This window comes from Leptonychotes weddellii, chromosome 9 (genome assembly GCF_054177405.1).
Source record: "Leptonychotes weddellii isolate Sample4059 chromosome 9, ASM5417740v2, whole genome shotgun sequence".
In the NCBI taxonomy this organism is placed as follows: domain Eukaryota; kingdom Metazoa; phylum Chordata; class Mammalia; order Carnivora; family Phocidae; genus Leptonychotes; species Leptonychotes weddellii.
In genome coordinates, this window is record NC_138377.1 from 94,738,016 (window position 1) to 94,760,197 (window position 22,182).

At 53.0% G+C, this 22,182-nt stretch overlaps 1 long non-coding RNA gene across 1 annotated transcript in view; it reads left to right on the forward strand.

The window, feature by feature from the left end:
• Positions 1–22,182, forward strand: part of LOC145723549 (uncharacterized) — a 48,085-nt gene that overhangs the window by 15,085 nt on the left and 10,818 nt on the right. Inside the window, exon 2 of the long non-coding RNA XR_014148698.1 lies at positions 1,699–2,015. This is a non-coding gene — a long non-coding RNA (uncharacterized LOC145723549). The remainder of the gene's footprint in view (positions 1–1,698; positions 2,016–22,182) is intronic.

A 22,182-nucleotide genomic window follows, 5' to 3' on the forward strand; every position in this document is an offset into this window, starting at 1 on the left:
AATAAAAAGTATTTCAGTCTGTAAATGTTTAAGCATGGCTACACTCGGAAGGCCTTGCAACGTGTAATTACCTCTGGCTTTTAGCTGTAAACAGAAGCACTGAACATGACAGGTCAAGTGCAGGTGCGTACAGCGTAGTTATTCAGATGGGTCAACTACCTGCCAAGATTTTCTGAAAAAGGAATATTTCTTTCCTTAAAAAAAAAAGTTTATTTTTTTTAATCTTTAAGGACTCTCTACTCCCCAGCATGGGGCTGGAACTCAAGAGTTGCCTGCTCTTCTGACCAAGCCCGCCAGGCGCCCCTGAAAAAGGAATATTTCTTGATAAAATTCCAAACTAAACAAAGTACAGATCTTCCCGGGATTTACTTAGTAGTCGTCCTCCTAGAAAATGTGGTGTATACGCTTTTAGGGCCCACATACAACACAGTACTTTGTGTTTGTGTGTAAAACCGAGTTAGGTTCTAGACTTGGAGATTTATTAAATAGGTTTTTCACCAATATGAGTCCTGGGACAGTTCTTTGCTGGAGGACCATCCCCCTGCCCACCAGTGATGCCCCCGCCCCCCATCACTGTACCCACAATTCTATAAAACGTGCTCTGTGAGGGTCAGCATAAGGAGGCCACATGGGGAACCCGGAACCCCCAGCCTCCAGCTTGGCCCCCTGCACTGCAACCTGGGGCTCACTGCACCCCCAGTTTACAGACACTCTGAACTCCGCTAGCTCCTGGGTCTGAGCCAAACACGGTGGCCCGCAGGTTGTTCGGGGTGTAGAGGGGAGGCAAAGGATACAGGATGGACTCCCCTCTATGTTCCCTCCTTTCCAGGGACTCTGTCTGGAGCCGGTGGGGGAGGAGACAGCCACGTGTCCAGTTGTGGTGGACAGGGTGACGCGGCTCCCAGATCCCTCTCCCAGGAAGGACTCGCTGCCCTGGCTGTTGGGAGTGCTGTCCACCCTTCAGGGATGGCCCCAGCTACAGAGCTGCTTCCCTAAGATTACCCCCTCCTCCAGGCAGCCCACATCCACGGACTTCCTAAGCAAGGAATCTGAAGGCCTGGCCATCTGAGCCCCCCTTAGGACACCTCTGAAAGGCACAGGTGCTCCAGGGCTCCTGAGGGGTCAGACTTGTGCTGCAGCTCTGCTTCTCCCTCTGCGCACTCCCACTCTGTCCTCTCCCTTCCACAGGTGTAGATCCCAAGGCCTCCTCAATAAACTCCTGTACCTTCAACTCCACCTTGGAGTCTTCTTAGAGAAGCCAACCTGTGACACCTGGCAACGGGCAGTGCTGGGGGATTGTGGGACCCAGGTCCTGGGAAGGGCAGTGTAGGGAAGGACAGGATCATTCCTGCTGCCCGCATTTGGGAGGGCCCCGTATCAGTCAGGGTCCTCCAGAGAAAAGGACCCAATAGGGTAAGTATAAATAGAGATTTAGTATGAGGGACAGGCTTGTGTGCTTGTGGAGGCTGAGGGGTCCCACCATCTGCTGCAGGCAAGCTGGAGGCCCCGGAGAGCCGGGGTGGTGTTCCAAGTCCAAAACCAAAGGTCTGAGAACCCGGGGAGCCCACGGTGTAAGTCCCAGTCTGAGTCTAAAGGTCCAAGAACCCGGAGTGCTGATGTCTGAGGACGGAGAAGACAGATGTCCCAGCTCAAGGAGAGAGCAAATTCACCTCTCCTCTGCCTTTTTGTTCCATTCAGACCCTCAGATTGGAGGATGGCCACCCATACTGGTGAGGGTGATCTTCACTCCATCTGCAGATCCACATGCCAAGATCTTCTGGAAACACCCCCATAGTCACACCCTGCAATAATGTTTTACCAGCTGTCTGGACATCGCTCAGCCCAGTCAAGTCGACGCATAACATTAGCCATCTCAGCCCTCCTAGAGGAGGTGGCCTGTGGGCCATCTTGAAGGACCATTAGGACTTGAAGAATCTGAGACTGGGCAGGAAGAAGGGCATTTCAGCTGATCACTATTTCCATCATCGCTGATGGCGTGCTCTTGTACCCTTGGGGTAGGTTATTTATACATTTCACATGAGCGGGGAGGCCAGCGTGGGGGAATGCTGAGGCGTGGGGCTCTGCTGGAAGAGAAGGCTGGATTGAGTGGGAACATAGGCTTTATCTGGAAGGCAACGGGGAGCTTTTGAGCAGGGAGAACTGTTGCAGGATAGGCATTTTTACAAAGGTCTCTGTGGTACAAATGCATGTTGCATTAGAAAAGTTTGAGGCTGTTGCTGATGTCTGAGTGAGATCCCACGAGTCCTGCCCAGAGCCATGGCCATAGGGACACACGCAGGAAATGACTGGGTGGTGGGGCGGGGGGGGGAAAGAGAAGGATGGCCCCCGGCCCGGAGCTGAGCGTGTGGAGGATGGTCACTGGGCAGGTGTGGATGGCTGCCGGGGACTCTGTGGTTTTTCTCAGTGGGGGGGGGGGGGGAGATGGGGGAGTGAGTTTTCTCTTGTACAGGGTCTGCCTGGGGACCCATCAGATGTGAGGACTCCAGTCCCTGTTATGGCTGGCTCGAGGGGAGGGCCGGGAGAACAAGGGCTAGTATGAAGGTAACACTAGCTAATGTAACAAAGAACACCCTCAGCCCAACACACGCATATTCATTTCAGTGCCTTAACCCAATACAGTGTTCACCTGTGTACATCCTAATGCAGGTGCTCCTAGTTAGCAGGTGGCTCTTCTCCAGGGTGACCAAGGCTCCTCTAGTTTGTGGCTCTATGCGCTCTAAGGTCCCCAGTGTTCCCTGCATTCAGTGGATGGATGGGCAAAGAGAGGGGCACACCCACTTCTTAAAGGCCTTGACCAAGAAGTGACACACATCACTTCTGCTTGCGTTCCACTGGTGAGAACCAATCAAGGGGCCATGCTAGATGCAAAGGCAGCTGGGAAATGTAGTTCATGGTTGGGCAGCCACTTCCCAGTGACCACTGCTTCTGGCAGAGGGGAACAGGAGTGCTGGGTCTACAGGTAGTCCTCTTGCCCCATCTGGCAGTGGGCCCGGCAGGAGGAAAGGCCCCCAGTCTCCAGCAGGCTTCCAGGAACAGGTGTCCAACACTGAGTGTTGAGGGCACTTTGTGCACCCTGTGGGTGGGATCTGCCCACAATAGGCTGGGGGGTGGTAGGGTGCGTGGAACGTGGCCCTCACGTGCTCTGTATGTGATGTGGCAATTGTGGGCTCTGTGTGTGTTGTGCACAAGGGCAGTATTGATTTTCTATTGCTGTGTAACAAATGAGCACACATTTAGCAGCTCATACAACATGCATTGATTAACGCACAGGTTAGAAGTCAGGTGGGGATGGTTAGGGTCTTTCCTGAGGGTCCTACAAGGCCAAAATCAAGGTGTGGCTGGGCTGGGCTCTTCTCTGGAGGCTCCAGGAAAGATGTACTTCTAGACTCAGGTTGTGGGCAGAATTCAGTCCCTTGCGATTGTAGGACTGACTGACGCTGTCTCCTTGCTGACTGTCTGCTGGGGGTCGCCCTCAGTTCTAGAAGGCACCTTCTGGTCCTTGCCTGTGGCCCCTCCACTTTCAAAGCCAGCAAACGTGTCAAATCCTTCTGGTGCCTTGGAGCTCTCTGATGTCTGCTGGTAACACATGCTTTTTTTAAAATTTTTTATTTATTTGCGAGAGGGAGAGAGAGCACAAACAGGGGGAGGGGCAGAAGGAGAGGGAGAAGCAGGCTCCCCTCTGAGCAGGGAGCCAGACAGGGGGCTCGATCCCAGGACCCCGGGATCATGACCTGAGCCAAAGGCAGATACTTAACCGACTGAACCACCCAGGCGCCCCGGAAAACTTGCTCTTAAAGGGCTAGTGGGATTAGATTAAGCCTGCTCAGATAATCTCCCTTTTGCCATACACCATAATCACAGGAGTGATATCTCATCATATTCATAAGTACCACCCACACTCAGAGGGGAGGGGGTCCGACAAGGTCAAGGGTCAGTGGGGATCATTCTTAGAATTCTCGCTCCCACAAGGGCTGGGTCCAAATGTCCTTGATTCTAGTTTCCTCCTCTGCAAAGTGCAGATAATTGTATCACATGAAGATATGGTGAGAATTAAATTTATTTATCCATGTATATGAACAAACATTTGCCAAGCACCTTCTGTGTGCTGGGGGCCGCTCTGGGCACTAGGGATCCAGCTGCAAACATGACAGGCAAAGGTGACGTGCGGGAAGGGTCAGCAGCACACCTTGGCTTGTGCTTGGGCAGCGGTCACAGAGTTGCTGGCCTGGGGCTGACATTTCAGGCCTTTGTCATCCCTCCTCCCCTGCTGCCTGGCACAACCTCTTGTGCCCTCCCCAGGCCCAGGAGCAGACATCTCCCAGTTGTTGGGAGGACAAGCCACCTCCCCTGAGCTCAGGCATGCAAAGTGGTGGCATTTGCAGCAACTCTATCCATCAGCTCCATCCAAGGATTCGGAGAATTCATCCGCAGATGTCTCCTGGGACATTTAAAGCGATTAAGACAAATACCTACTGACTGCTCACGATGTGCTGTGCTTCCTCCAGGCTGCCCTCCCAGACTGCCCGCAGCGGGGCACGATCCCTCTTGGGCGACCATGGTCCAGCCTGCTCCTCTCCTGCAGCACAGTGCCCCCCACTCCCAGTCCCACTCCACTGGGGGGCCATATCTCACCTCCATTCCTGGCCTCTGTCTGGAGGAACAGTTGCCTAAGGAGGCAACTGATCGAATCCTGTCAATTTCAGCCTTGGCCCCTATACCCCCCAACTCTGGAGAAAATAGAGGCCAAGATAGAGGCTCTTGCTTTCAAGTGGTAGCTCTAAAGGCCTAAGCTCTCACCTTCCTCTCCCTGCGACTGCCACTTAAAGGGCTCCTTCGTGTACATCCGCACCCGCCCCGGTCCTAGAGCCCCTTCTCACCTGAATCTTCAGTTCCAGCCCTATTTCACAGCCCGCTGTCACCCAAACTCAAGGACCCTCACCATTTCCCCAGTCCTAGAAATTCCTCCCTCCACCTGGACTCACAGATGTCTGAAGAGTGAATAATTGATGGTAGCTGAAGAGCAGAGCGGGAAGAGGGCTGGTTTGAATCCTGGCTGTTCCTCAGCGACTCGATGTGGAAGGTTATGTTCAGTGTGGTGGCCCCCCCCCCCCCAGGAGTGAGCTGGGGCCGCATTGCGGTGCAGATGGTCCGCGGTGGAGAGCTGGGGGGAGAGGACCCAGGGGCTGCTGGCGCGGGCATCCGAGGACAGAAGAGGCTCCTGGACAGGAGTCAGGCTGAGGGACGTGGGCCAGGACGAAGCTTGGCTGTCAGAGGGGAGGGTCCCCTAAGCACAATGGGGGTCCTTGGGTTGTCACTGGGAAAGGAGACTTCTTGGTTCTGACCAAGAGGGGCCATGGAGGAAGAACATTTTTTAAAAGTGTGGAAAACTCATGTTTATTAACCATTCTTTCCTGTGAGATCATGAGCTCTGCTTTGGGAGCCTTAAAACCTAGGAGAACTTGGCAGGGGATCCTACAGGTGGCCTTGGCAGGTGGAGACCACAGCCTGGGAAACATGGATGGGTTGGTTATACACAGATCTGAGCTCTGAATGACATGATGTCACTGGCGGGGGACCCCTTCCTCCCCCAGGAGCAGGGGCTGCTGCTAGCCCTCAGCGGATACTCCTGGTTATAGATAAAGGAGACGTACGTCCGGACTGCATGTGTGCGCTCCTCACCTTTCTGGGGGCTGTCTGCCGCGTTTCCTTCGGCCCAGAGAGTAGAGAGCCGGCCCAGTAGAATGGATCACTGAGGAGGTGCCGGTTTTCTGTGACAGCCCAGCGAGAGAGGCTGCTGACCTCAGGGAGCAGGAACGCAGGCTGTCTGAAATCATGATGATGATGGACAGAAGGGGAAAGACTGCCTTTGTTCCTTGCACAGAGCTGCCAGGGTGAGCACACGTGTGTGTTTGCACGCGAGCCTGTGCATAGCAGGAACCCAGGAGAATGACATTTCACTGGCTGAGCTCCAAGTCAGCTCCCAAGAAAATGTAAAATTCAAAGACACTTTGGTCTTGCTTCCTGCTGTGTTCCCAAGCGCCCTCAAGAATCACGGGCAGGCGGGCTGGAGCTCAGGGACCCATGTGAGGCGGGCACTGCTGTTGGCATGCTCAGCCAGGGCTCCTGTCCGGCGTGTCCCCGCCAGGTACCCTGCTCTTTGCCCAGAGGCCTCCTGAGGGTCCTTCTATGCCTTCGATTCCCAGCTATCCTTCCATGCCCAGCCTCCATCCCGAGCTCTAAACTGCGTGTTGGCCATGTCCCCGTTGTGGGGAGGGTAGATGGGAGCAGAAGGTGTGCTCTTCGCCGAGGGCAGATGGAAGCCGGGCCGACACCAGCGCTCACACCCAGGAAGCCAGAGCGCAGTCCCATGGCCCCACCTAGCGACGAGGTAGGCTGGCAAAGGTGCCCGGCTCACAGGCAGGGGTCTGTTTTTAAAGGAAGAAAGCGAGAGTGGATTCTGGACAACAGTTAGCATTTTGTCCACAGAGCAAGAGAGATGGAGGGTGGATTGGAGGCTTGCGTGTGGAGGCAGGGAGGCCAGGTTAGAGGCTATTGTAGTAAAATCCAAGGAAGAAGTTATGGTGACCTGGACCAGGAGGTGGCCGCTGGGGTGAGACAAGTGGAAGGACTCAAGAAATATTTAGGAGGTAGAACCAACAGGATTTGGTATTAAATATTGAGGGTGCGGGCGCCTGGGTGGCTCAGTCGTTAAGCGTCTGCCTTCGGCTCAGGTCACAGTCCCAGGGTCCTGGGATCGAGCCCCGCATCGGGCTCTCTGCTCAGCAGGGAGCCTGCTTCTCCCTCTCCCACTCCCCCTGCTTGTGTTCCCTCTCTCGCTGTGTCTCTCTCTGTCAAATAAATAAATAAAATCTTAAAGAAAATTGTCATCTTATAAAAATAAATAAATAAATAAATAAATATTGAGGGTGAAGGAGTAGAAGAGGTCGGGGTGATTTCTGTATATCTGGCATGAAAATTGGGCACATTCATTCTGCAAACATTTATGGACTCAATCCCACACGGCAGGTACCATGCCCGGAGAAGTGGGGTGTTGGAGGAGAAAGAGTCACTCCCAGGAAATGGAGGCGGGGGGAGCTGTCAGATGCTTAGAAACCAGTTAGGATGGACACTGGATGGACAGGACCTCAGGGGAAGCAGAATTTGCCTTTGGGCATGGGGGTATTTGGTAGGGCTGAGCTCTCCTAGAGGAGGAGGCAGGCATTCCAGGTGAGTAAGCAGGAGGACCCAAGATTTGGAGTTGGCCCAAGTTATCAGGAAAAACTTTCTAGTGATGGTTGTGGGCACCATGGTGCAGAGCAAACCCTTTGGAACCAGATGGACCCGAACCAGATGGAACCCAGCAATCCACTTCCAGGAATGTATCCTACAGATAATACCCAAGCACGCAGGAAGCAACACAGACACAAGGCTATTTACTGCAGCATTATTTTTGGAATTGCAATAAGATTAGAAATAACCCAAATGTCCATCTGTATAGGATTGAGTTAATAAAGGATATATTTATGCAGTGAAAAAGAATGAAGTTCCTCTCTGTGTACTAATATGGAAAGACCTCTAAGATCTACTGTAAGTGATAAAAGCAAGGCACAGATCGGTGTGTAGAGTTTACTACCATTTGGGTAAAGAAAAAAGGTGGGGAAGGAAGGATATCTATCTAAATATATCTGTGTATTTTTTTATATTCGCTTGTATATGCATGGAATATCTGTGGAAGGGACCCACAAAGAGTAGCTTCCAGGACAGAGAATTAAAAGACTGGGAAGCACGGTTGGCTGGCAGACTTTTTATGGTACTCTTTTACTGCACTCTTTTGTACTTTTGGAATTTCAGATTATGTGAATGTGTTTTTTTTTAAAGATTTTATTTATTTATTTGAGAGAAAGTGAGAGTGAGCATGAGTGGGGGGAAGGGGCAGAGGCAGAGGGAGAAGCAGGATCCCCGCTGAGCAAGGAGCCCGACGTGGGTCTCGATCCCAGGACCCTGGGATCAGGACCTGAGCCAAAGTAGATGCTTCACTGACGGCCACCCAGGAGGTGGGGCTGGATTCCAACCCAGGTCTGATTAGCATCTGGGACCCAGATCTGCAGCAGGCCATCAAAATCAGTAACTTTGGGCTTGGCAGATGCTTTCTGTAAAGGGCCAGAGAGTAAATATTTTAGGCTTTGCAGGCCACTCGGCATCTGTCATATCTGCTTAACTCTGCTGTTATATGAAAACAGCTATAGGCAAGCTGTAAACGCATTGGGCTGTGTCCCAATAAAACTTTATTTGGGGACACTGAAATCTGGATGTGATACAATTTTCAGGTGTTGTGACATTTTATTCCACTTTTGATGATCCTCCCCACCAACCATTTAAAGTTGTAAAACCATAGCGGGGCTTGATCCCAGGACCTTGAGATCATGACCTGAGCTGAAATCAGGAGTTGGACTCTTAGCCAACTGAGCCACCCAGGTGCCCCGACCTGGTTCATTTTTAAAATGAGGAACAGGCCTTCTGAAGGGCCTGACCTTTCCAAATTTGGCCAGAAACTGGGATCTCTCTTGAGGCAGGAAGCGGGGGCAAAGTTTGGTCCCCAACGCTGCCCCTCTTATGCCCTGTTCTCCACCAGTTCCAAACCTGCCTCTGTGCGGGCCCTGCCTGGGCCAGCTCAGATGGTGGCAGGTGGTGGCGGGGCAGGGAAGGAGGGGAGACCTGGCCAGGGCTGCTGGGGGAGGCCACGCTGTCATCCGGGGCCTGCCTTCCTCTGGGAGGCAGGGGGCTGGAAGATTTTCTTTGAAAGCCTGCCTCCGAGTGTGGAGGGGCTCAAATGAGCAGGAGTGCAAGGACTACTCCCTTCAAAGGAGCTTCTTTGGATGCTAGCTTCTCTTTTCTCCTCTCTGTTCTCTCTTTTTGGCTGGTCTCTTCTGCCCAGCCCTCTTTTCTTCCTCCTTTATTTGTTTCCTTCTCCCTGGTCCCCTGCCAACAAGGCCTGAGTGTTGCTGCTGGGCCTGTGCTCAGACAGCTCCTTCCTCCGGGAAGCCCTGAGGCCCTTTCCCCACCTGGATGTACTCTCCTTTTAGAAAGGTGTTACCTACTCCTCTCCCCCTGTGGCTGGGAACGCATCCTCCTGGGTAATGGTTGGCCTTCTGAGAACCACGGCCCCGGATTCGGTGCTCCCCAGTCTGGGACTCCAGACGGCCCCTCCCCCACCCAGCCCCGAGGTCAAGGCCTTTTGTGATCTGCCTCAAGGTCTGTTCCCGCTGCCGCTGCCGAGGCCCTTACAGCCTCATAGGGGAAGGAGTATCCTAACCCCGTGCTGTCCAATAGCAATTTGACGTGAGCCAGGAGTGTAATTTTAATTGGTTTAGTAGCCACATTAAAAAAGCAAAAAGAAACAGGCGGAATTAATAATGGTATGTTTTCTTGAACCCATCGTATCCAAAATGTTATCATGTCAACATGTCATCGATATAAAAATTATTGAGATACTTTATATTCTTTTATCTACTGAGTCTCAGTGCACTTTCCGCTCACAGTGCATCTCAGCTCAGACCCGCCCCATTTCAGGTTCCCAGTTTCACCAATGGCCACGTGTGCCAGGTGGCCCCCATGTTGGACAGCCCAGGCCTAACCTAGCCCTGACCCCTAACCCTTACCCCTCAAAACTGCATGAGTAACTGCCGGTTAAGTGTAATACGAGGCCCTGTTGGCAATGAAACTTGGGAGTTTTCTTTTTGCTTTGATTTTTCAGGGAAGAGGCAAGTGGCGCCTTGGCAAAGGGGGATCGCGCCTGTTGGAAGCTCCATAGGGGACAAGCAAGTCTTGTCTAGGAAGTGGGGAACGGGCTGCCCTTTGTGTGCGAGTCAAAACCCAGACGCTGTGATATGGGTCCCCAGAGGAAACCAGGTGGCTGCCTGGGGGCGGGGGGGGGGTGGTTTCCGCAGGCATCTCGTACTCAGGAGGACAGGGCAGTGGGCTCTTGTCAATGCAAAGCTTTGAACCTAGCTCTGCCACCCTGCGGGGGCCCGGCTGGGGGTGGCCACCTCTTGTTAGGGGCCTCGGGGAATGTTGCTGGAAGAGGGGTCTGTGTCTCAGCTGGGTCTCTCCTTTTCTCCTTTTGGCACCTCCGTCCGTCCATCTTTTCCTCTGTTTGCCCCCCGAGCTGATGAGCTGAGTGCCCCCGCTGTAAAGACCTGTACCTGCCTGTTTCTCTCTTGAATGCCCAGGCTCCGGTTGGCTCCAGAGGAACATCCTGGGAGAGGTGGCTGGCAGATGCTGGATACGGGCCACCTGGAGGCCTGAGGGCACCTGTGGGCTGCCCCTCCCCCACCTGGGTCCTGGGACCAGGCAGGCGACCCCGCCCACCTGAGTGTGGCTTCAAACACTAGCCCCTTCCACTCAGAGTCACTCACAAAATGTGTGTGAGTGTGCAAAGGGGACAGGGACTGAGAAGGGTAGGGCTGTCTGGGGCGCAGGGCTGATGGCTGGGGTCTCCAGGACTGGTCTGGTATAAAGGGACATTCATTCCTGACAGGTGTGTATGGGGCCTAGGCCTGGCCAGGGGCAGCCAAGCTTTCAGCAGGATTTAATCAAGCCTGAGGTGGGTCCCTCCCTCCTGAGAGCTGGAGTCCTGCTCTGGCAGAGGTCACCGTGTCATGCTGGAACCCTGTGTGGGGAGCACAAAGCCAGCCTGAGCCAACTGACCACAGAACCAAATCACCCGGTGACCAGCTGGTGCAGCCAGCTCGTGGTCCAGATGGGCAAACAGAGGCCCCAGGTGGCACGGAGAAATAAAGACTGATTCAGGGCCAGTCTATGCGAATCAGCTCACTGACATGGGGCTCATTACCTGTTTTACAGATGGAAAAATCAAGGTTCCGAAGCTTTATGAGCTTGGTAGGTAAGTGGCAGAGCCACCCACCCCCGAACAGTGACGCAGTGCCTGTCGATGGGGATCCTCTCTCCCTCAGCTTCTCTATCCTTCAGGGCTCTGTCTGACCGACTTTAGGGACAGGGAGGGGGATTTCAGGGAGTGACCTGGGCAGTGTAACAGGTGTGTCTCGGGCCAACAATTCAGGTGAGCAAGAAATTTATTTTTCCATCCTTCTATTTACTGTCTGTTGCAAGCCCTCTTTGGCGAGTGGGGGCGCAGAAGGGGTCACGGTGCAAATGTAACTTTGGGCATTGTGCGTTCTTCTCCTTTTCCCCAAGGGCTGGTTTCAACTTGATGGGCAGCTTGCTTCTCACTTCAGTTCCTCAGGTTGGGGACCTGAGGATCCTTCTGTGTTTCTGAAGACTTGCTGGGACCAAGAAATCTCTGAGGCTCGCTTATAGAAATTTCTATAGATGTCTAGACATCTCCCCCAGAAATTCCCCCTTCTAAGTGAGGCTTTCCTTTATGCCTGAGCTCTCAGATGCAGCTCGGGCTTAGAGTTTCCCAAGATGTCTCAGATTTCACCAGTGGGTTCCATCATCTCTCTTCCCTGTGGCCCAGGAGCTTGGTGGACAGTGAGGGATGTGGGGAGGTTGTCCTCTGCACTGACCACCAGCACATGCTACTCAGCTGATGAGGGCAAGGCTTCGTGTTGAGAAGGTCCCTGAGGGTCGAGGTGGCCTTCCACTCTCTTCCTTGGGGAGCATGTCTCATCATCAGTCAACTGTGAGTCCCCAGGGCCATGGGGATTACCATGGCCCAGCTGGGTTCTGGAAGCCCTCTGGGCCACTGGTTTCCCTGCTCAAGCCTAGGGACAAGGGGCAGACTGGCTTCCCTGAAGGAGAGGGGGCCGTCTTGGTTTGCCCAGAATTAGGCGAGTGGTTCTCAGGACGAAGGGCTTTTAGTTCTAAAACTAGGATAGTCCTGGGTAAACTGAGATGAGCTGACACCCTGTCTTTTTCCCCTGCTATGGCTGGACTGGGGAGGGGAGGTAGGGTCAAAGGACCTTCATTTCTGTATTCCATGCTTGGGATAAGGTTCCAGGCAGACCAGTGGGGGAAAGACTCCTTGTCGAGTCCAGCCCCAGCCCTCCCCACTGTCCCCAGTCCCAGTGAAGGAGTAAGATTTGTTTCTGGTGCTCCCTGTCCTCATGCTCTGCTGCTCCCAAGCCTGGCCTCCTGTTGAAGGCAGTCCTAGGGACTTATGGATCCATAGGGCCGGGAGGCAAGGCCCCTGGGCCCATACTGCCTCACTCTGTGACCTTGGGCAGGTCACTCCACTTCTCTCTCCCCCCAGCCTCTTTAGCTGTGAAACGGAGGGCTGGATTTAGAAGGTCCACTGAGGCCCCTCTAGTGTTGTTTTGAGCCCAGCAGCTTGAGCTGTTAAGCTTTGGGAAGGGCAGGTCAAGGACAAAGTCCTGCGGGTCTGGACAAAGGAAATAAATTAGTCCTGCACCAAGAGGGCAGTGGTTAGGGCTAGGGCCCCCTAGGACTTGGATTCATCCAGTGAGTCTGACCTTCCTCACTGCTGGAAGCAAACAGGAGTAAAGCGAATTGCCTAAAGTACCACAGCAAGTGGGTGATCCAGTAGGCGTTAGATGCCTGGTCCCCTGGCTTCTCCCCAGGCCTGTCTCGGCTCTTTCTCGGAACCACTCATATTACGGAGTGCTCCCCACATGGAACATCCCCTCCTGCCCAGCACACCCACGCCTCAGCCTCCTGTAGCTGCAGCACTGAGACCCTGCGAACATGCGGTGTGACAGGTGGGGCTCACTTCTGAGCTAGCTGCTGGAGATGCTGCGTGGGCACGGCTGCCCCAAAGTGTGGGGGAGGCGGGAGGTGGGGAGCGGCTGGGGGAATTGGGGGTGGGGAGCAGAGCCTGGGGCCCTGATGGCTGTGGGGTTTCAGTCTGAGTCCTTCTGTTGAGCCGGGGCTTGGCTTTCGCAGAGGTTCTCAGACGTGAACACCTAATATCTTCAGTAATAATAGCAACGACGGAGGTCATAGTAATGCAAGATTCCGTTTATTGGGCACTTACTCTGTTCCTGGCTCTGTTCTTTGTGCTTTAGTGCATTTAACACTCACAACAGCCCTGCGGGACAGGGAGTATTATTATGACCATTTTACAGCTAAGAAAACCAGGCAGAGCAAGGTAAATGCTATCACACGGTCACTTCACTGAAGACGGAGGTTGGGGTGAGCAAGGTCGAGCTCCTATCCCCAGGAGGCTGAGTGGCGCGGAAGGTCTTGTTTTCTGAAATTTAGAGCAGAGTTTGCATTGTAACACCCAGCGGTGACAATTTTAATTAAAAAATGGTGTTTTAAATGACAACTCTTCTGGACCAAATCTTGGCATCAAATTAAACTCCAGTGGGGGTTGCCTTTGTATTTCCTGGGACACTTGGCTGGGCTGCCCCCAGGGGGCACTCACGCCCCATCCAGGAGGCATGTCTGACCAGAGATACCTCCCCCCACAGCATGCAGGGCCCCCGAGTCGAGATTCTCCAGAGGGGCAGGAGATACTCTGTGGAAGTAGGGCACCAAACTTTGAATGCCATAGTATGGGTCCTCCCCTCATTGGCAGAGACCCCCCCACCCCAGAATGGTGCAGTGATGGGCTTCAGGGAATCTTTGTGCAAAATGATGTGAGGGGGACACAGAGGGTATTTCTAGGGAGAGAGCCCAAGGTTTTCATCAAGTATCACAAAAAAGGCTGATATACTTCATGGTTAGGAACTCTGCTCTGGGTTCCAGAATCCCAGGACAGGGGTGCTCCCTTCCCAACCATGGCTGCCTCTCACCCCGGCAGGGCCCGCCATGTTAACGTCTCTACGCACCCCGAGGAAAAGCCAACAGAGCCCTCCACTCTCTTCTTGGAAAGTAGGAGACTTGCAGAAAACGCCCTACCCATCCTGCCCCAGCTTGAGCAGTGTCTGGGGGGGGGGGTGGAAGGAAGCCCAGTCCCCCTGCTGCTCACTTGCCTCATGGGCCTCAGTTTCCTCACTTGTAAAAGGGCAGAAATGAATATCTGCTTTGTACGGTATTCTCAGGATCAAAGCTAAGTCTCATGGGCAGGGGTCTGTTACCCCTGCAATGCTGAGACCGGGGAACTTCTGGGCCATTCTTGGCTGATACTCCTTTTCCAGAGCCCAGGCCCTCTGCCTGCAGAGCAGAGACGGGCGCAGAGCGTTTTTTGCTGGCCAGGCCTTCCTGGCTGCAGCAGGAAAGCACTTGTCCTCCTGTAACAGGCAGGTGGTATGATTAAGCTAGAATGTGAGCTCCACTAGGGTAGGAACTGGTCTCTTCTGTTCTCTGCTGTGTGCTCAGGGCCTAGAACATTAGGCCCCACACAGGAGGTGCTCAATAAGTATTTGTTGAATAACAGATGGGGCCATGGGGAAGGGGTAGCCAGACATAGCCAGAAAAATGTGCAGGAGGGGCTGTGACATTTTTATATCCAAAGGCCCAGGTTCAGCTTTGTTACCAACTTTCTGGGTGATCATGGGCACCCTTCTCCTCTCCAGGCCCGTGTTCCCATCTATAAAATGAGGGGCTGTCCCAGGGGGGCTCCAGGCTCCTTCCAGGCCCTGTGCCTTGGTGGGAACCATGACCACACCGTCTGGAGAGCATGATTTGAGAGAGGGCAGTGGGGAAGGCATGAGCAGCCCAGGAGTTCTGAGGGGACAGGACGGGGCGGGGGGCACTCTGTGGTTAGACCTAGACCTAGACCTTGGCAGCTGGGGCCTGTGGGAAGCTTCCTGCTGCCACCCACTGGACGTGCTCCCCTCACAGGCCCGCAGCCCTTCACCTGCTCAGCGGAAGGAGCTGCAGGAACACTCGCTCCTCTTCCGTTTGCAAGTGAAGCAAAGGCAAACGCTCCCAATGCTCATCCTGCTGGAAGCTCTGAGCAAAAGAGGTCCTGTCTATAGCTGGGACCCTGCTCCACCCTTGGCCCTGGGTTGAAACGGCCTTCACAGCTCCCCCAGGCCCTGGGGAGATGGGCTTGACCCGGGAGAGCCTTCAGTTAACTTTGTGCTGGTTTGTAAGCCGCTCAGTACAAACCCCACCGCTGTGTCTTTTCTCTGTCCTCTCTTTCTGAGTTACTTCTGGGACTATAGCCTGATATAAAATGATCTGGGAATATAATTAGACACATTTCACTGTTTAATTTAAACAATGGATTTCCTCAGCAATATAGCATGTATTTTGTAATACCGGTGACGGATGACTATTAAAATGAGATTTCCATCTGTCCTTCTGAGAAAGTTCTAGCACATTGCCCACTCCCTGCCCCCAACCAGCACTGTCTCTAGCAACCACTGAAATAGTAGTAAATACAACCCAATTGCATTACAAATTACTTAGAACAAAAGTAGGATGTGCTTTTGGGTGAACAGTGCAGAATTAGATGAGATTTTTAAAAAATGAAAACTCTCCCTTCCCCTCCACTTAATAGGAACAGTTCGGTGTATCATGCCAGATGTTTCTATGCTCATATGAACTATGCACATATTTATGTGATTTTTTTGTACAAATTAATAATCTACATATTATTCTGTGACATAGATACCCTTCAAGTCAGAACATGCGAGTCTCCCCTGTCGTTTGCATGACCACATTAATGGACATTCGGGTAGTTTCCAGTTTTCCATTATTGCAAAAAAAGTGCTGATATGACACTTTGTACCTAATCTTTGTGCACTTGTATGAATTTATCTGCAAGGCAACTTCCTAAAGATCTTTTTTTTTTTTTTAAGGATTTTATTTATTTGTCAGAGAGAAAGAGACAGAGAGCACAAGCAGGGAGAACAACAGAGGCAGAGGGAGAAGCAGGCTTCCCGCTGAGCGGGGAGCCCAATGCGGGACTCGATCCCAGGACCCTGGGATCATGACCTGAGCTGAAGGCAGACGCTTAGCCGACTGAGCCACCCAGGCGTCCCTGCAAGGCAACTTTCTAGAAGAGGGATTACTGAATCCAAGAATATAGAAATTTAAAATATTCATAGAGGGGTGCCTGACTGGCTCAGTCGGTGGAGTGTGCGACACTTGATCTTGGGGTTGTGAGTTCGAGCCCCACGTTGGGTGTGGAGACTACTTAAAAAGAAAATCTTTGAAAATAAATCAAAAATTCACAGATATCACCAAAGTGTCAAAATCAAATTTTCTGTCTATTTATATGTTCACAGTGTGCAATTGCTTAATTCACCACCATGACCAGGGCATCTTGCCAATCTTTATCTGATAGGTGAGGGTTGTATCCCAGCATTTTAATTTGCATTTCTCAATTGGAGGTGGAGCACCGCTGCTTATATTTATGGGCCTTTATATGTTCCCTGATATCCATGGCCCCACTTCTAAGTTGTCTGTTTCTTACTGATTATAAAAGAACTTTACATATGAAGGACATTGTCAAATTAATTTTTGGCTTGTCCTAATTACTGGCAAGTATTTTTTCTTAATTTGTTTGTGTTTTATTGATTTACGTTTTATTTCCAAAATCGACATAGTAACAGTTATCGGAATTCTCTTTATGGAGTCCTGGTTTCTTGCTGAGTTGCATTTTTAATACTACAACCCCAGTGACTGGGAAGGTCCTCAGTCCACACATTGAGATTTAGGGGAGGAAGTGTTTTGCCATTTGCAGCTGAAAAGTGAGTGGTGCAGAGGGTCTGCAGATATCCAGATATCCGGGGCAGCCAAGAGACCACATGGTGTGATGAAGAAAAGTCTAGACTTTAATGCTCCTCCTGGCTGCCCTGTCCTCCCTTGGTGTGTTTTTCCAAATGCACAATGAAGGGGATGAAAGAATTGAACTCCCAGGTCACTTCTGTTTTAACATTTGATGAGTCTATTCACACGTGGTATGCCCTCAGACAGGTTGTTGTGGCTTTTGGGAATTATTTCTTGACCTCCTTAAAGGGGGAGGGAGAGGGACGCCTGGGTGGCTCAGTCAGTTAAGCTTCTGCCTTCGGCTCAGGTCATGATCCCAGGGACCTAGGATCGAGCCCCGTGTGTGGGGCTCCCCGCTCAGCGGGGCGTCTGCTTGTCCCTCTCCCTCTGCCCCTCTCCACCCCCCACTCATGGTCTCTCTCCCTGTCTCTCAAATAAATAAATAAAATCTTAAAAAAAAAAAAAGTGGCAGTAGAACAGGGTGAAGGGTCCGGTCCTTTACACCTGTGATATGACTCCACAGCTGAGTTTCCCAATATTCCCCATGCCTCAGAGGCACCTGGGGAGCAGCCAAGAATACCAACACCTGGGCCCCCCATCCAGGACAATTAGATGGGAGCCTCTGGAGGTGGTGTCTCTATAGCTTTTAATGCTCCCAGCTGACTGATGTCCCGTGTGTCTGGGGTGAGCCTGAGATTCGGCATTTCCAACAAGCTTCAGGAGAGGCTGATGCTGCACGTCCAGGACCCCACTTGCAGTAGGAGGCTGGCAGCACCCGCAACCCCAGGGAAGCTCCTTAGAAATGCAGTCTCGGATTGATCCCCTGATCTGGCTCCCACAGTGCTTCTGAGTAAACACACTTATCTTCAAACGCAGAGCTTTGGAGGTTACACCGTTGTATTTGCTTTCTGATCATTCATCAAGCTGTATACTTATGCTCTTGCCAAGTAGAAAGGGACAGCTTATCCTAGACCCCAAAAGCTGGGGAACCCTGATGTGACCACACTTTGCAGCCCAGGCCATGCACATACGGGCAGTATTTGGGAGTCAAGAGCATGATGATGGTGCGTGCTTTTGCTCTCTTTCTAACGCAGAAGGAAGAAGGGAGTGAAGGGGTCCAGCTCAGCTACCAAGGAGTTCCCTGGGCGCATGGATATTTAAAGTGGATCTTGGGTGAGCCTCAGTCTCCTCATCTGTACAGTGGGGCTAGCGATGCCTCATTCTCTGAGCTATTCAGTTTTGGGTCAAAGAACCTTCAAGCAAAGCAGCTAACCTGGCACATAGTAGGTGTTCAAGTCGAGCCAATCTAGCCCTCCGTGGGGGCTTCCCGTGAAGACAGGTTACGGCCAGATCTTGGTGCTGGGGTCACACATCGTGCTTAGTGAGGTCGGACAGACCTGGTTTGCCCCCTACTAGTGCTCATTTCATCTCCGTGCACCTCGGTTTGCTTGTCCGTTCAAGGCCGATAGTCAAACCACTTTGGCAGGGTTGTCATAAGGATTAAATGAGGCCACGTGTGTGAAGTGTGGCGGCCAGGGCCAGGCCCAGAGCCAGCAGCTCTCTGTGCCCTGGGGGGGATTCCCGGCTTCAGAGAACAGAGTCCCCTTTGACTCCGCTGACCACCGGGGTCATTAAACACAATCACTGAGCGCTGGAGACAAATATCTTTGCCCCACCTTTTCCTTGGCTGCAGCCCCTCCGGCCGGCCGGGTTTGGGTTGGCGGGCAGGGCGAGCGGCTCGGCTTTGATGGGACTTGTGTTGAAGCTGGGAGAGGGAGGTGTGGGGCTCCCAGCCGGCCTTGGTGGCTCAGGGCCAGGTCCTGCTCTTCACCCCCAGAGCCTGGCAGGGCCCTGCTGCCTTGGGCCAGTGGAGGGAGGGGGCTTGGCACCGGTGGTTCCTCACACCATCCCTAAGACACGGGCACGGTTGTTATTCCCATTTTATCGATGGGGTAACTGGGAGAATTGCTCCCCAGCTCTGGGGATCACCAAGGTACGTGGGAAGGCAGACGCAGCGCCTCCTGATTTGCCGTGAGTCTGAAAGTCCAATGCGTTCTCTGGAAGGTGCTTCATCTCCGGAAGACCCGCATTTATTTTTTTTTATTTTAAAGATTTTATTTATTTATTTGAGAGAGAGAATGAGATAGAGAAAACATGAGAGGGGGGAGGGTCAGAGGGAGAAGCAGACTCCCTGCCGAGCAGAGAGCCCGATGCAGGACTCGATCCCGGGACTCCAGGATCATGACCTGAGCCGAAGGCAGTCACCCAACCAACTGAGCCACCCAGGCGTCCCAGAAGACCCGCATTTAAATGAGCACATCAGACCCCGGAAGGGGTAGCACATGCCCACACAGGTTTCCCGGGCATCGGATTTGTGCCTCGTCCCGCGCCCCTGCCGAGGGAGCAGGGAGGATGAATCAGACACAGGCTCCGTACAGGCATGGGTTCAAATCCCAGCTCTGCCTCTGGCCAGCTGCAGGGACAGCTCCTCTGGCCCTCAGTTTCCTCATCTGTCAATTGGGGTGTTAAAGGGAACGTTAAATAAAGTAGTGTGCGGGAAAGTGATTTTTAAAACTGTGCCGGTTTATGCAAGGGAGGCATTATTAACCCTCCCGAGCTAAACTCCAAGTGTCTGTGACTGAAGCAGAAAAAGCACAGGGGAGAGCACATGAGGGGCTCTGGCAGCTCACATAGGAGCAGGCACGGGGTGGGAGACGGACGATGTGCTTCCAGTCAGAAGGCTGGAAGGGCAGGAGTCTTGTCTTTCCGCTTGTCCTGCCTTTCCTGCTCATTTTTCAGAGGAGGAGAAAGTAGCCCAGAGCGGGCTTTTGTCCCAAGATTGGAGAAGCAGGAGCTTGTCCCAGCTCTGGGCAGGAGTTGCCAGTGTAGACTACAGTGCAGTCCTGGGGAACTGCTTTAACCTCTCTGCGCCTCGCTTTTTCCCTCTGTCAGTCACACAGAGGGAGCTGCTGGAAATGCCTTGCTTCTGAGGCACGAGTACCTCTCATGGAATGACCCCGGGGTCCGTCGAAGTGGTCCCCCCAGAACTAGGCTTAGGTTGGATCAGACTAACGTGGATGGTGGAAGGGGTCAAGTTGCGCAGCCCCTCCCAGGGGGGTCCCAGAAACCTGTAGGGGAGGAGGGGGCCTTGGAGAGGATAGTGGCTTTGTCTCTGCTTGGACTCTGCTGTGGCCAAGGTGGTCCTGAGCCCTGAGGAGGTGAGGAGGGAGGCGAGGATGCCAGGGGCCCCGCAGGCATTCCGATCCCAGGGTGGGACCCGACGTGAGGAGAGAAACCCGCCGGTGGTTGGGGGGCAGGCCTGGGGTCACGAGGGGAGGAGGAAGAGGAGGAGGCAGGGGACCGTTGCCAGCCAGGAAATGTCTGCCGGTTGGCATCAGGCGTTCTTGAGCTAGAGTGCTTCCTGTAAGCAGTACACACAAGCCCAGTGACCTCACCCCTCAGACATTCGGGGACAGCCCCCCATTCCAAATAGCCCATCCCATGGTCCCCTGGGACCGCAAATGGGCGGTAGTGTGGACCTCTCAGCATTGAAACAACATCCATTCACTCAACCATGTTTACTGAGCACCCACTTCTTGCGGGCACCATGCCAGGCACCAGCTCACAAAGAGAAACTTTGGAACTCAGGGGCTAATGGCCTACCTTCTTCCAGCCAGTCCCCTGCACCCGGAGCTGGTGCAAATCTTGTGTGCTCTTTTGGTGGGGACAATGAGGTTATCACTGATGAGGAAGAGTCCCTGGAGTGGGTAAGCCCCCGAGGAGCGGGATGGGGGATGGCCTGCGAACATGGGTTTGGCCCCACTCATGCCAAGTTGCTGCACTGGGGGTCTGTATCCCCCAACAGTCGATAGGGTGTCATCACCCTCACTTACAGGGACACAGCTGAAGCCTCTTGCCTCAGCCAGCGGGCAGGCCTTTGGAATCCATTTTACACCACTCGGCCTTCATAGCAATCCTACCAATGAGACTATCTCCATCCTGCCTGGACATTCTGTCTCCTGGGAGCTCTGTTCGTTCTTGGAGCAACTTGGGCTGTGCTGAGAGGGTTTGGCCTCCCACAGCTCTCTGGCTGCACAGGACCTGGAGAAGGCCTGACCCGTTTCTCTGCCTCTAGGTCTAACCAGGTCATCAGCAAGATTTGCTAGAGTGTAGACCATTTTGCTACGTATACTGGGCAGGGCCAGGTGGGGAGGCGGGAGAGGAGAGGAAGGTACAGCTGAAGAGCAGGACACAGCACCCGTCACCCTTCCTGTCCTCCTTCGGGTCCTGGAGGATATTGGGGGTGAGGAAGGACCATCCTACGTGAACGTATGAGACCAGTGCGGGCCACCATAATGACCACCTTTGTTCACACTTTGCCTTGTGAAGAGACCGCATGTCTTAACTCATCTTATCCCAAAGACAGCTTTGTGAATTGCTGATAGTATGCATAGTCTGCAGATGAGCAGATGAGGAAAATGACCCTTGAGCAGATTGACCCGAGGCCCCTGAGCGAATGAGTGTGCGGGATTGAAGTCTCTGATTCCTCTGGGGAGGCTTCCAGAACCAGGCAGTGGAGGGGACAGGTTCTCCTCAGAGAAAAGGAGAAGGCCTTGCTTTTTACAACAGTGTGGAGCTCTTGCAAAAGCTTCAAGGCCGATGCAATATAAGTCATCGGAATAAAACAATCAGAAAGTCCTGCATCACGTCTACCCTAAAACCCCATGGCTGTAGTTCCCACAGCCTCACCTGGGCCGACAGGCTGCCTTCTCCACGGAACGGCACCAACCTCAGGCTGTCTAGATAGCGCTGGGGACCTGGGCAGGCTTCTGGCTGCCATCACAGCCTCCTCAAAGGGGGTTCCAGTTTGCCATCTGCTAAGTGGGGATATTGATAAATGGAGCGACGAGAAGATTGCATGGGGCACAGCCCAGAACGCTTAGCACAGTAAGCTCTTCCAGTTGACTTCATTCTCCCCTCCCTCTGAGGAGCTACAGCTTTCCCCCTGCCTGCTTGCAGATGGTATCCGAGAAAGGGGAGGCAGTTCAACTCTGTGTGCAGAATTTGGGGCATTGGCTTCAGATAGCTGAGCTCAAAACCCGACTCTCTCTTGTCCCAGCCTTGATCAAGTCTGTCGATTCTGTGACCTGCGGTTTTCTCGTGTATAAAATAATGCCCACCACGAGAATGAACGTCTCTCACACAGGCGCAGGTGTTACCCACCCGAGAGGAGATTCAGAGTCACTCTGGAGGGGGTAATGTTCAACCCAGAGGAGTGCCTCAAAGTTGGTGACATCTCAGAGCACTGGGAAGATGCATCGTGGTGAAACTGGGGAGAGGGTTTCTAGCACCTCCTAAAATCAAATCACCTGCATTATTAGTTACTCAGATAGAAAACCTGGCTCCGATCTTCCTAAAGGGAAACCAAGGTGCTCCAAGGAGGAACATAGCTCCCAGGAGACAGAATGCCCAGGCAGGACAGAGACAGAGGCCTTGAAAGGAGAGTAGGCCGGAGCCTGGGCTCCTTCTGGTTTCCCTACCCTCAGCCTTTCCTTA